At 33.9% G+C, this 15,198-nt stretch overlaps 1 long non-coding RNA gene across 1 annotated transcript; it reads left to right on the top strand.

Moving 5' to 3' along the window:
• The first annotated feature begins 6,144 nt into the window (after nt 1-6,144).
• On the top strand, nt 6,145-10,323 carry LOC117687549 (uncharacterized). Its single transcript, XR_010714284.1, has 4 exons — nt 6,145-6,219; nt 8,393-8,686; nt 9,254-9,415; nt 9,711-10,323. It is a non-coding gene; the product is annotated as an uncharacterized lncRNA (long non-coding RNA).
• Nucleotides 10,324-15,198: the final 4,875 nt, after the last annotated feature.

Here is a 15,198-nt window from a genome sequence, read left to right as displayed (position 1 = left end):
GTGTCAAGAACAATAGGGCCTGGCCAATCACGGGCCATCGGATCTGCCAGGGGGGGGGGGGGGGGGGCAAGGTGTGTCGGAGTTGCAGGCACGGGTGGAAACTAGATGACTTTAAACAAGCAATCGTTAAGCCGCTTCTTAAAAAACCGTCGCTCGATAAAGAGTGTCTGAAAAACCATAGGCCAGTTTCAAACCTATCGTTCATTTCTAAAATCATCGAGAAAGTTGTTGCAAAGAGGATCGAAGATCACATCAGTTCAAACACTCTACATGATAATCTGCTATCTGCTTATCGCGCGGCTCATTCCACAGCAACTGCCCTTCTAAGAGTCCATCACGACATTGCGGTTTCCCTTGACAAAGGATGTTGTGCTGTGCTACTGATGCTTGATTTATCTGCGGCATTCGATGTCATTGACTACGATATACTTTTTCGTTGACTCGAGTACTCTTACGGAATAGCTGGCTCAGCCCTCCGGTGGCTACAGTCGTATCTGGGTGATAGGTCACAACGCGTCTCGATTGGTTCAACTTTATCGGAACCAAAGTTTTTCAGGATTGGTGTACCCCAGGGTTCGGTACTCGGCCCCAAGATCTACTGTATACACGTATGCGAAACCAATCGGTGAAATTTGTCACAGAAACAACATGAACTATCATTGCTTTTTTTTTTAACTTCTGTGGTTTTTCTAGTCGGAATTGGGACATTCCTCCATCAAATAGGGGTTGTGTGTAGTGTATTGGGGGGGGGGGGGGGGGGGGGGGTAACTTCCGCAATATTGTTATCGGGCTCATGCGCGGATCCAGAAATTTTTTCCAGGGGGGGGGGGGGTCCGAAGGATAATTGTGTTTGCCAGGGGGGTCCGAGGCATATTTTCGCGATAATTTTACTATGTAAATTTAATAAATTTTCATTTTCCAGGGGGGGTCGGGACCCCCCCGACCCCCCCTCTAGATCCGCGCATGGGGCTCACGTCCTTTTCGCGAGCTCTGCCTTTTTTTTCCCGGGATCTCGACAAAGGAGCCACGAGAAGATCTGCTCGTGATTGTGTTTGCTATTTGTGGTCATTATCTAAATAATATACCTTGTTTTATACATAAGTGATTGTTTGCTTATTTATTGACCGCGAAAATCACCCTTAGTAAAAAGTAAAAATACATGTTCAGTATAATTATGATCATATTTGTCACCCCCCCCCCCCCCCCCCACACACACACCGATAGAAAATCTCAAGTTCTGCATCATGGCTTTGGGCGGGGAATTTCTAAACTTCTGCCTCCTGGCCTAATTTCTCTAACAGAATATTTTGAACATAATAACAAAGCATGATTTTGAAGTATAGAATTAATATTCAATCAAAATATTTTTAATTTATGACCATATTGACCCCGCCCTAGGGTCTGAACCCTAAGTCCAGGGACCATCCTTTTTTCAGTATAGGTCGAGAACTTCGTTGACATCATAACCATGCATTTAGTTTTTTTCCAATACATGTATATAAGGAAGCAGGGAAAAAAATGATTTTTCTAAGATTAAAAAATTTATAATCATACAGCCATATTGGCCCCGCCTTAGGGCGCCTGAACCAGGGACTTTCACAATATATAGGAGGACTTCGTGTACATATATAATAATCATGCATTTGGGCTTTTTACACAAATTTTTTTCTAAGATTTAATACATTTTCACTACATGTACATGGTCATATATAAAGCCTGAACCCCTGTCTCAGCGGTCATGAATTTTACAATTTGTTAGAGGGGTTCATGGACATCACAACCATTTAGTTTCTTCAAATATAATTATATGGATGAAGACTGGGGGATTTTATATGATGAAAGACATTAATTCTTTATGGCCATAATGGCCCCACCCTAGAGTGTGAACTCCTAACCCAGGGTCCATTTATTTGACAGTTTTGGTAGAAGGAATAGTAATGTATTTAGTTTTTCCTTCACATGTGAGGGAATAACAAGTGAAAAGCTGTCAATGTGACAGCAAACCGGGTTTTCTTTTATGTAAACTGTATCCATAATCCATGTCAACCCTTATCCAGTGAAATGGAGTACCCTACATGTATATGCAACATTTTGCCAAAAAATGACTAAGTTCAAAAGCTAGTATTTTTTTTCATAAATTATCGGAAATCAAAATCCTAGCATTATGCACACCTCTGATATATGTACAATTGATCTGCAAAAGAACAACTTCCTATCTTGAGAACTGTAGGAGGAGTTATCCGTACAATGAGGGTACCCTATATGCAATATTTTGCTAAAAAATGACTAAGTTCAAAAGCTAGTATTTTTTTCATAAATTATCCGAAATCAAAATCCTAGCATTATGCACACCTCTGATATATGTACAATTGATCTGCAAAAGAACAACTTCCTATCTTGGGAACTGTAGGAGGAGTTATCCGTACAATGAGGGTACCCTATACGCAATATTTTGCCAAAAAATGACTAAGTTCAAAAGCTAGTATTTTTTCGATAAATTATCGGAAATCAAAATCCTAGCAATATGCACACCTCTGATATATGTACAATTGATCTGCAAAAGAACAACTTCCTATCTTGAGAACTGTAGGAGGAGTTATCCGTACAATGAGGGTACCCTATATGCAATATTTTGCCAAAAAATGACTAAGTTCAAAAGCTGGTATTTTTTTCGATAAATTATCGGAAATCAAAATCCTAGCAATGTGCACACCTCTGATATATGTACAATTGATCTGCAAAAGAACAACTTCCTATCCTGAGAACTGTAGGAGGAGTTATCCGTACAATGAGGGTACCCTTTTGGCAGCCGCCCGCCCGCCCGCCTGCCATTTTCACCATTTTAATAACCGGATTTTTCTGTTGGAAAACCCGGTTAAAAACGAAGATTTTTAAAAATTTTGCCTTTTTGTATATTATATATGGCCCCAGGTAAAGCCGAAAGTCACTTTCTTTCTACGAAAACATCTGCAATGTCTTGATTACAGTTTCCGCTGCAAATCTTTCCCAGATGTACTTACTTTAGAAGATGATACAGTTTGTAACACATTTAAAGAAACGGCCATGAAAATGGGACTTCTTCAAAATGATGACGAGGAATAGATTAAATGTATGAGTAAAGCAGTGGCATCTGGATCTCCCAGTCAGTTGCATTTACTCTCTGTAACGATCTTGTTTTGAACCAGCTGAACCTGTGAAATCAGTTCTAGTCTCAACATTCTAAAGACTTCAGAAAAAATAAAGCTAATATCAAACACTGATGAAGGCACATTTTACAAAACATTGCCTCTGACTGAAAATCAGTTTAAAGCACACGGAAAGACATTCAAACATTTCCCAGAGAAGGCCGAATTGTTTGCTACAGTTACTACACGCATACATATACCATTCCAAATATCATAGAAAAGGAATATCTTATTGTGCACAGGACTTCTGCAACATTGTTTTGGAGCATGAAAACAATGAATAAGGATCAGATTAAAGTTTACAATACAATAAAATAACTGAAGCTGTTTTTTCACCAACAGCCAAATCCACGCTTTTCTTTCTGGGGTACTGGAAAGTCTTTTCCTTGCAACACAATTTTAGCAAAAATAAGATATATTGGTAATATAGCTTAAGCAGTAGCATCATCGGGAACTGCTGCAGAGCTGTGGATGGATGATTTAAAATACAAATACCAATACTTGAAACAAGTTCTAGCAACATTTCAGTACAGAGTTCTTTAGCAGAATGTATTCGAAATGCGTCCAGCATAATATTAGACAAAGTCCAGTTGATACACAGTTATGTGTTTATATGAGTTCACAGAGCATCCTCTGACAGAAAAGTGAAAATTCATTTCGAGGAAAAATTGTCCCCTGAACATTGGAAATGGCAAAGAGGAATATCACACACAGCTTGGAACTTCCTTCTGAAATTTGTATCAAACTTGATGAAATTTGTTAAGAGAATTTGATAAAGCGTGTTACCCAGAATTGTGTAAAAAATCTTTTAATGAAAAAATATGCAACTGAGCTATTATGGCAGCAACCAATGAGCGAGTTGACCAAATCAACCAAAATAAGGGAGGACTTGAAATCGGACAGCTGTTAAGTTTATTTGAATTCCTTGACTCCATCTGGTTTGCCCTCTCCACATTTTGCTCTTGAAAAGATTTTTTCCTTATAATACTCATACGGAATTATAATCCCAAAAGAAGGACTTCTAAATGGACACATTATAGCTGATATTTCTAGCTCGTCGCATCATAGATACAAAAATTATGACTGAAAAACATTTTGGAAAAATGGTGTTCTTGCCACCTTGAAATACCTTCACACCATCAGATTCAGGTCTACTCTTTCTACTTCAACGTCGACAGTTTCCAGTAAGTCCAGCATTTCAACGTCAATCAATAATTGCCACTTTAGAACAAGTGGGAATAGACTTGACTCAACATGTTTTTACCCATGGACAATTTAATGTAGCTTTATCTCGAGAGAGATTTTTTGACTCTGTTTCTGTATTGCCTAGTGTACAATAACTCTGTAGTTATTACACAGACAATGTTGTATACAAAGATGTAATTCATGAGGGTGTTGTTTACTCAGGGTTACTCAAATTTGGATTGTTATAAAGTTAAATTTCATGAGTAAAATTTGTTCTAATCACAAAAAGTATTTATGAAATGAACTATTATTGACATACATGTAACATTCGATATTTCTACTATATTATGGAATAAGGCTCAAAACAAAAATAGAATTTTAGCTAAACAGAGGAAGTTCGGACAAAATTTTGCAAAATTTGTTTTCCGCTAAAACATTTTTGGCAGCACCCTAATATTAAAAGATAATTTTATAATTTAGTCTTTATAATTTTGCATATTTTTTGTTGGTTCCACCTCACTTATTCATTAAAATAATCGTATGTAACGAATTTCAGAAATATTGAAAAAGGCTTAAAATAAATAAAAGACACCTTATCTCAAAATTTTGATCAATGACCAAAAAATCTTATGCCAACAGAATGAGGTCAATATAAGAAGTTTAATACTATAAATGTTTTTGTATTATCTTGATTCAATTTTTTGTAAGATTAGATAAAAAATGAGTAGGGATTTGATAATGATAGCTGATAGAGAAATTTCGGACTGGAATACTATTAAAAAAAAGGTAGCTGAAATTTTATAGCTCTGTATTTATTTAGTGCCACTAGTATTCATAAACTGTATTTCATTTTTGAAAGTGTTAAATTATTTATATTATTTTCACAATCTTTTCAAAGGTAAATGAAAAACTGCTGTTGTCACCAGGAGAACACTCAAAGAAAGAATTAGTTCAACATGATTTGAAAAGGACAAGGGACTGTGAACGGAAGTCATCAACTACATTCAAAAAGAGAAGGTCATCGTTGAAATCTGAGACACAATCAGCATTAGAGTGCAAAGAAATGAGAGAGGGTATCACGTATGCGTCTGGTGTAAACTTGGGAGACTCTTCTACGGCAGATGATAATCATAAGATACCTCCTCCAACATCCTCGCCCACAATATCAACTCTTACAGATGGAAATTATACGTTCATCTGCTTTGATCTGGAGACTACATGTCTTGGTATGTGTTTTGACAAATGTAGGCAAATACAAGGACATATATTGTTCATATTATTATATTATGTAATAACTTTTGTGCATATATATATCTATAAATTTCAATGCAGTAATTTTGGGATTTTAAAAAAACAACAATTCCCTTGCTTTAGGATTGTAATCAATTACGCAAATAGCTGCAAGCTGTGTAGAAAGACAATTCAACCAGTATGTGCTTCCAGATGAAGAGATAAGCAATTCTGCTTCAGCAACAACCGGGATATCCTTTGTAATTTTCTACAAACCAAATCAATCAGAAAACTAGAGAATATCAAAATCAAGAAGAAAATAGGTCAAACAGATGGAAATCAAATCATCATAAATCGCGCCGTGTTCGATACAAAGATTTTAGTCTAGCTATATCGATCTATTTATCAGCCAAAGAAGATTGAGATTACTTTCTTATTGTGAGAATTCATGATTTTCATATCTTCTGCAGGCTAAGGCTTACACAGGTATTGGTTTTATGAAAGAATAATGCACTGTTTTTGTAACAACTTCGTATCTTTGGATGGATTCCCTTAAAAATGTTCATATAGAGGGTTCTTTGCGATATCTAGTTGTTAAATTGAACAGCACTGAAAACAGGTAGGTTAAAAAGTATAACTACATGTAGAATATAATATTAAAGGGACTTGGACACGATTTGACTTAAAATTTTCAAATTTTATTTTTCCATTTTCAATGTTTATACTGATAAATATAGAAGTTTATAATACTATGTCAAAAGTTGAAAGTCAAATGTCAAGTTATAAGCACGATACAGAGTTTATAATTCTTTGTTTTGTAAACAAAGCTCGAATTTTGTCATTTTATCATTTTCATTGTGTTGATGTAAATCTCAATCAAATGTAACTTTCTTTTGTTGATAAGTATTTAAGAAGATATTGAATTAGTTTAAATAGTTTTTTTACATGTCATTTTGTCTAAGAAATTGTAATTCTCTACATTATATTGTTTTGTAAACAACTATAAGACTCGAGCTTTGTTTACATAACTATCAATTCTTACCTCTGTATCTCGCTTGTAACTTGACGTTAACTTTTAATATTTTGGTAAATCATTTAAAATGCACCAATAAACCATTTTATACATAAAAACTTAAAAAAAACACTTTTGATCTCAAATCGTGTCCAAGTCCCTTTAATCAGTCTAATACACTGGTTAACTACTAATTGTAACATTCAAAGAGAATAGTCAATCTGTATTTTTCACAGAATTTTAACTACAAATCTATACTACTATATTAAAATAATAGACTCGAATTTTTGGTCTTTAATACCGAGAAATCGGAAGAATACAGTCTTTTGTTTTATATATTTTAAACATCATTGCTACTTGAAGATTACCAATTTGTTTTTATTTTTTCTCAGTTAAGCTTCGCTAATTAATAATCAACGAAAATTCCTCAAAAATCCCGGAAATCACCTGGATTTTTTTGGATCTTACAATCTTGCGCTTGTGCAATACATTCACGCTAACGGGATCTATAGTTTATATTTCCACAATATCACATCTGCATGAATAAATTCAGAAATGATAATACTAATACGGGTACATTTTCAATGGACTTTTGCTATATACTCTGTTCATATTTTATATATATATATATATATATATATATATATATATATATATATATATATATATATATATATATATATATATATATAAATTATATATATATATATATATATATATATATATATATATATATATATATATATATATATATATATTAATGATTTCTTATGAGAAAAAGTATAAAATAACTAATATACATTTCAACTAAGTACTTACTTTTGTCTTCGTGAAGACCAAAAAGTATTTGATTACATGCAAAAAAGTTACATTATATTTGTTAGGAGAGTGAAGATAGAATGTTTTCTCGTAAAAATGAATAATGTCCTACGGACCCAGTCTTACAAAGAAAATACGTGTACGTTGGTGAAAAGGTGTTGAATTCTTCCATTCTGTGGGGGCTGGCGTAGTATATAACTTCAAATTCTATCCTAATTTCCTTATTTAAATATTAATTTTGTACATGCTCCCACAAAAGTGGGGGGGGGGGGGGGGGGCAACTCCATGATAATTCATAGTTGCTGCGAGAAAAAGTGGGGGGTCAGCCCCCCCCCCCCCCCCCTGACGCTACGTGCCTGCGATGTTTAATGCCAATATTGTTGATTTTTTGTTTCGTAAACTGTCAAGACACAAAAATATAATCAATCTAATGATCATTTTAGTAAAACGACATATCTATAAGAAAAGAAGGCTTAAAGAGAGAAATACTGTATTATAGAAATTTAGAACATTATATGTATAAAAAAGATAACAATGAAGACACCTTTTAAAAACGATGGGATATTTTCTCTTCCCTTCAATAAGTGTTCTCTGATTTTTTTTTAACTAGACTTGGGATACTCTATATTTTTACACTTCTGTTTTTTTTTCTTTTGTTTTAAACTCAAAGAATACTAGAATATAAATTTACTCTGTGAACACAACCATAAACACTGGATGAATGTGTGTGTGTATGCAAAAAATGTCATATGTACAGCTTTTTTCACAACAATAATGTAAATTTGATGATTTCAGGGCCTTCCAGCCCTGACATTAAATAAATGTTTAAGTTGTCTGAGACAATAAAATATAAAAATTTAAAAAAAAGAAAAGAATAGTCAATCTGTATGATTTGGTTGGCCAATAAGATTATACATTTGTGGGTTTCATTGAGATTCTTTCTACGTTTTCCATTCTGCAGGCTTTAAAGTGAATCACTGTATTACCCGATTGAATGTCAAAGAAATGTGCGAAACAATTAGAACAAGATTCAGATACATGGTTCTGACTACTCTCTTTGTCGGTGGTATTGCGATTATATGCCACATTACAGCAGTGGCGTATCCGAAATGGGACGGAATAGATGCTCACTGGGAAGCGAGAGGGAAATCGGAACAAATACAGGCTTATGGATCGATATGGGACTTCACTGTTACTGAAGACAGCACAAATACATTCTTTTACAATTCTTCAGCACAACAATTGATGGACACGGGCAAGTTAGGCGTTTTATAAAATTAGTGAACGGTTTTGTTTAAATTGCTTTAGAGCAGTTGGTAACAAGTTCAAAATTAAAAAAAAAATTCACATAGTTAATTTCTTTATTTATTTATTAAATGGTTTCTAAGCCATACATATCCTAAAAAAATTAAGTAGTATATATGTAAACCTTATGAAAATATCTATGAGAATTTTATGTAAAATCATGTATTGTAAATGATAACGTTTGGTTGTTTCTTCGTCTTCGTCTGTACTGAAAAATACTAACAGGAATCCCTACAAGCATTTCCAGTATAAAATGTTTCCATCCCCCATACAATACTGTACATTTGTATTTCTATCGAAAAAGCCTCAAACGTTTATCACAATTAATACATTAAGAACGTTAAAAATGTAAAGAATGTCTAAGCATTATCAAAAAAGTCACGTTATGTACTAATTGTTTTGTATTTTTCTTCAAGTTAATACTACAACCAGTAATACTAAATGTAAAGTACGTGTAATTTAATTAATTTAAATAGACAATCACTTAAATATTGACACCAATTTATCATTTTCACAGCCTGGAAGACTCCAATTATATTGATGGCAACCACTGCGATTGGTATAGGAATTGTGGGAGAGGGTCTCATAGTTTTGGCAGCTTTGTTGGGAAAATGTACAAAAAAGGCCATTGTCTTTACATGTGTGGATATGATGGCTATCATGTTTCTATTAATTGCGTGTGAGTACAGCCGGCGAACTTTAACAACTGCAATTATAGTTCATGAAAGGGAGGTACATGTATATATGAAGTCCTTTTTATAAATTTGTGATATGAACTTTGTATTCTTAGTGAAAGAGGAAAGTTTAAAACTTTAAACACAATCTTTGACAAAGTTTTTACAGACCACCAGAGGGTGGTTGGTTAAAATTCTTAATTTTAAGTTCATGGTATTCGTGTGTTTTATCTGTTTTGGAATGTTGTAATGTTTACACGCGTGTTTCTTGGAAACTTCAGTCTCTACATCTGTTTTCAGCATTTGAGAGTCTGATGGGAGCCATCCTATATAAGTATAACTTTACAAAACATCAAGCTCCAAAAGTTTCAGATGTCAATTATCATCTCCCATATGAAGACCATGGGCTCCGAGCTGGGTTTTACATTGAATGTGCTGCTGGTGGCCTATACTTTGTGACGTCTTTACTCTACATTGTGGATACGGTATATGCCAAACGAAGCGATGCATCTTCCAATATACTCAAGCCAACAGCCAGTGGTTAACATTCGAGTATTTTGAGAGCAACTCGGAAAAAATCCACAAGAAACTGTTTTGATGCTAAATGTAAAAAAAACATTTGATGTAATAGATTATATAAAGAAACCTTATTAGAGAATCTGTTAGTTTCTTTAATATCTGTAAAACAGGTTTTTTCGTGAGCCGTAAATTGGAATTTTTTAACACATATGGAACTGTAGCTCCCGGGTTGTCATTCCAATTTTTATCAGACCGGAGGCTACAGACCTGTAGCTAGAGATTGTATGTAGTCAATGAACGAAATAAGAATTGTCTGTCTATCATAAAAATTAGGAGAAAACATGTCTCGCGTTATCACCAAGAGAAAAAAAAATGTGTACTAAAAAGATGTATAGAAAGGAGTACTTCTCACTATATTGCTCAGTGTAAACTTCAAGATTTGATAACCCATTTATTATTACTTACAATGGTTTAAGAATGTATTTCTAATAATCAAATAAAATTTGAGAGCCGGTCGTAAAGTTATAAGCAAGATACAGGGCTCACAACTCTTTGTCATGTAAATAAGGCTTGTGTCCTGTTTTTGTTTACAAAGGTTTAATATACCAGTATAAAATCTTTTTCAAGCTATTTTGTCTATCTTATTCATTTTGAGTATAAATATTAAACATTTCCCAAAGTTTATCACATTCATTTTAGGTATACAAATGGAGTAATTTTCAACATTTAAAATGTAAACCAAAAAACTTTGTTTACATAGCAAAGAATTGTAACCTCTTAAACTCGCATATTACTCACCGAATGACAGTCAACTATTGATTGCATATCAAAATGTCTTACTAAAGCATAATTGTAAAAAGTTAATTCGGGAAAATATCATTTGACCAAAATCGTGACCATGCCCCTTTAAATTAAAGGTAGTCCATCCATAACTATCATATTTAATATCTAAGTGATTGCAAGTTCGATTACGAGAAGTTTAGTATTGAATTGAAAGGGTTTATCAAATAATAAAACATGATTTACCGTTGATATATATTTTTTTAATTTTTAAATAGTTACTTATAGCTTTATCTGCATAATATATATATACTGGTGGTTTTGAATGTACAAAATGTCCAAGGAACACACATTCTATTTTCCATTTCTCTTAAGCCTGTTCAATTCAATGATCAATGTTATTTGCGATAGCCAAATGATTTGGCGGAAAGAATATCGGAGCAGGGTACTGCAAGACAGACAGCTAGCTGCAAGATCTCACCTAAAGTGGTTGATTCGATGGCTTCATGAGTGCATTTCAAACTAAGATATTAAAAACTGCATTTGAACTTGCAGCAGCCAACTGTGCAGTTTTGTTAATGTTATTTCTTAAAGTAATCACTTCGTCTAATTGGAATTTGTGTGGGGTGGTATATTGACATTGAATCCATCCCGATGAGTGTCATTTAATATGCTAAAGAAACTAATGATCATGCCACCACCACATTGAAAATCACTTGATCCATAGACAAATATTATTTTGCTGTTTCCATGATTTGTCCTTGATGAAATCGACTTAGGAGCAACGTCTTTGATTGAGAGTTCACCATTATCAGGCCAAGACAGAAATAGATCATTAAAGTTATTGAGGGAAGTACACAAGTTTTTTTCATAGGTGCGTTTTGTAAATGCGCGAACTAATGCATCTACCATATGCTTGACATTATCAAATGCATCATACAGACTGTTTATTGTTGCTGTACAGTTTTGGAGTCTCTACCAACGACATGAACCTGCCACAGATTTGATATAACGTTTCATCACCCACTTCAGAACTGTTTTCAATAGACATCAACAGTTTTAACGTTGTATCGACGTACCGTACGCACTTTTGGATAACACTGGCGAATGGCCGATCCGCCCGTTTGACACCCCTCGTCGTGTCGGGTAGCTTCAAATCTATTATGGCGGCCTCTATCAAAACCACGCGGTAGTGATGACACTAAAGTTTCGCCGGCGTTTTCATTCAATTCCTCTTCATAGGCGTCGTTTCGCTGGCTATTGTCGTTCACCTCGAGTTTGCGACCCTTTAATCTACGTAGCATATTCAATATTTTTTTACCTCCATCCGGAGTTTATTTACTCCTTGCGGATGCAGCGGCAACTGAAACTAAAGAACTGAACATGGTGGCGTATTACTATGCCAACAAAAGTAGTACGCTAGTACAGGTTATTCCCCCTAACTACGCAGTGTGATAGCTTGTCAATAATCTTCCAACCAGTGCAATATACTTTTTGTTATCTGAATTTATTAGTCCCTTACCGGTTAATCCAGAGAGGACGATAAGCCATACCTTTAGCGTTTCCTTTTTAACTTTTTACACCGGGCGGTTTTCAATATACCCTCGGTAGTACTGTCATGTTGTAAATTTTGAATCTACCGGGTGGCAGTAAATACAAAATTTACAACATGACAACAGTGAAATTTAATAGTTTTGTTGTTGTTTGGTTGTGTGGGGAATTTAGCTCAAAATAATCCGGACGTTTTGCTTGTTTGGTGCAAATGACGTGATTTTTCTTGGTGCACTAGCTGCAAATAACAAACAAAGTAGGAATAAGGCTTGTCGATACGTATATTTGTTGATCTCGCAATGGAATGAATACAAAACAATACAATACATTATATATGACATGACAATTCTTTGCATTGAGACAATAACCAAAAATTGATAACATAGCATCATAACTGTTTTGTGCCTCAACTTGGAACATAACATGTTTTATCAATTCATCAAATTGAATTATATAACTTGTTTCATTTCTCACAAGAATGTCAGTATTATGCGACTTGCTACAAAGTACTTATCGAACACCATTTTCTTTAAAGAAAGAACATATTTACTATTACACTACAGTTGAGTTTCATAACTAAATTATATCCTTATCATAATAAACAATAAAGTTTATCGATGAAGCGTTAAAGGTTTTCATAAAGAGAACACAAAAATGATTAGCAATATTATTCTTAATAACTAAACAACAATACATTTATCGTTTTCACAATTTGAAGATCATAAACTTTGCTCGAAATAGGAATAGTTATAGAACTTTCATAGTAGCGCGAAATTCAATTATTGTTACAGAACATCATACAATATTTCGCTTCATCAAAAATGTATTAAAACTAGAAAACATAGTATATTGCAGAAGTATGAAAAGAAAATATAGTAAATACTAAAACGTATAACGGTTATCTTTGATAAATTTCCTTACTGTTATACAAGTAATAAAAATAAACATGATTGTAAATTTCACAAATTCTAACCTAAAATGTTGTAAATTTTGTATTTACTGCAACCCGGTAAATTCAAAATTTACAACATGACAGTACGACGGTAATGCTCCAGTCGCATCAGCACACGTCCAATCGTCCGATTACCTAACCACTAGCGCCATCCTAACGCATTATCTCACAACACTCGCTTTCATTGTACAACAGTCGCACCATAGATCGCAAAATTTAATACAATTCTTTCATCAACAGTCTACCTTTTTTCGGTAGCACGAATACTGTGTCGCTTCTTCTCGTGCGCCAATTAAAAAGGGTCTTTATTACTTCACTTAATTTGCATTCATTCTATGTTTTTAGTAGTTAAATGCACCAAAGTTTAGTGTGTGGCGTCATATTTACTCCTATTTATTTCTCATACATGTATATACGTTCGGAAAACTTGTAGCAGCATGTCTTATGTCAGCATTTTAAAGAGCAGATTTCAGCCCTTGTTCAGTATATTTAAAGAACAAAAGTTACCCAGCTGGTTAAAGCATGTGGACCTCTTGGGTTTTTCAGCAATCGATTTAAATTTGCTTGTGAATACAGTTATTTTATTAAAGCATGAACAAATGGTCTTGAACACGATTGTTATTAGTTAAAATGATATTTATGCGTTAAAGTCAATGAACTTTTGAAGTCCTAAGATTTCAGTTTACAAGATAAGACAGATCCCTTCCTCCGTTTGCCACATTTCATATTATCTCATATTGCACTTCAAAGAAGAAATCAATGGAAATGATTAGGCTTTGAAACGAAAAGAAATTTGTCACTCATTTTTGACACTCATTAACTATGTATATAGGAATCAAACTGTGATGTCACAGTCAGCATAAATAAGCATAAGCAGTCACGTACTGACTGCATATAAAGATAAAAGAAATATACACTGTACAGGGCAAAGAATCATGAAGCAGACTTAAAGAATCATGCGAACAATGGAATGCTGTTAAAATGTGTCTTTATACTACATGTAGTACGTTGATAGGTACATGTACCAATTTTAACGTCATGGATGTTTGAAATTTACCTGATATTGTTCTATAGTTCAATCACCTGGCGTAAATTGACCCGTACATGACGGTTAGCAGAATTTTAATAAATTTTATTAAAGATAAATGAAAATTAAACAAGAGCCCGACTGGCCTTAACGGTAACCATTGTACCATAGACCATGCATAGACCGCTCGAGGAATCACATAAATGCATTTAATCAACTTTCATTCTGGAGTAAACAAAAAATAATTTATTGTAATAACGATCACCTCTTTGCCTGATATCTTTAAAAAAAAGACCATGGAACGCATAATTTTGTCGAAAAATTTAAGATCACAATTGCGTGCATGACCTGATATTGTAAAGGTGCAAGACCTTTTCCTCTTCCCTAGTTTTTAACCAAAGGGGTAAGGGTGTTGCTAAAACGCGGAGCGGAAAGCAGAACGGAAAAAGGAAAATCTTATCTAATGTCATTTACTTGATACATTTGTTAATCATGCTAAAAACAATATACTTATATAATTTTTATATATAATATTTAATATTGCTAATCTTTAACATTAAATATTTAGATTATTTTTTCAAGAATCATTATTTCCTCAAAATTAACAGGACATGCATTGGCCATTATATTATGTCCCAAAACATCCTTGATTCACATTTTGCCGAATAACTCGATATTCATATATATCTCAGGGTTCAAGCGATTTTCTTTGAGAAGCATGGAAAATTCTTATTATTCCTTCTTGAAAACGTCCTCTCTAGCTCATAAGCTGGTTTCAATACACTGCTAAAAATAAGTCTAAGGGGTTTTGCATTTCAACAGACCCGGATGATAACGTTGTAAAATTGAGCAAGGTCTTCTGAGTGACTTCGAAATGGAGAAACGATGTCAACATTTCCCATTTTAAATCTCCGTAAGAAATTTGTTTTCGATCCTGTGATTTTTCCGATTAAAAAATG

This window comes from Magallana gigas, chromosome 5, assembly GCF_963853765.1.
Source record: "Magallana gigas chromosome 5, xbMagGiga1.1, whole genome shotgun sequence".
In the NCBI taxonomy this organism is placed as follows: Eukaryota; Metazoa; Mollusca; class Bivalvia; order Ostreida; family Ostreidae; genus Magallana; species Magallana gigas.
This window is presented reverse-complemented; position numbering and strand designations above follow the sequence as displayed.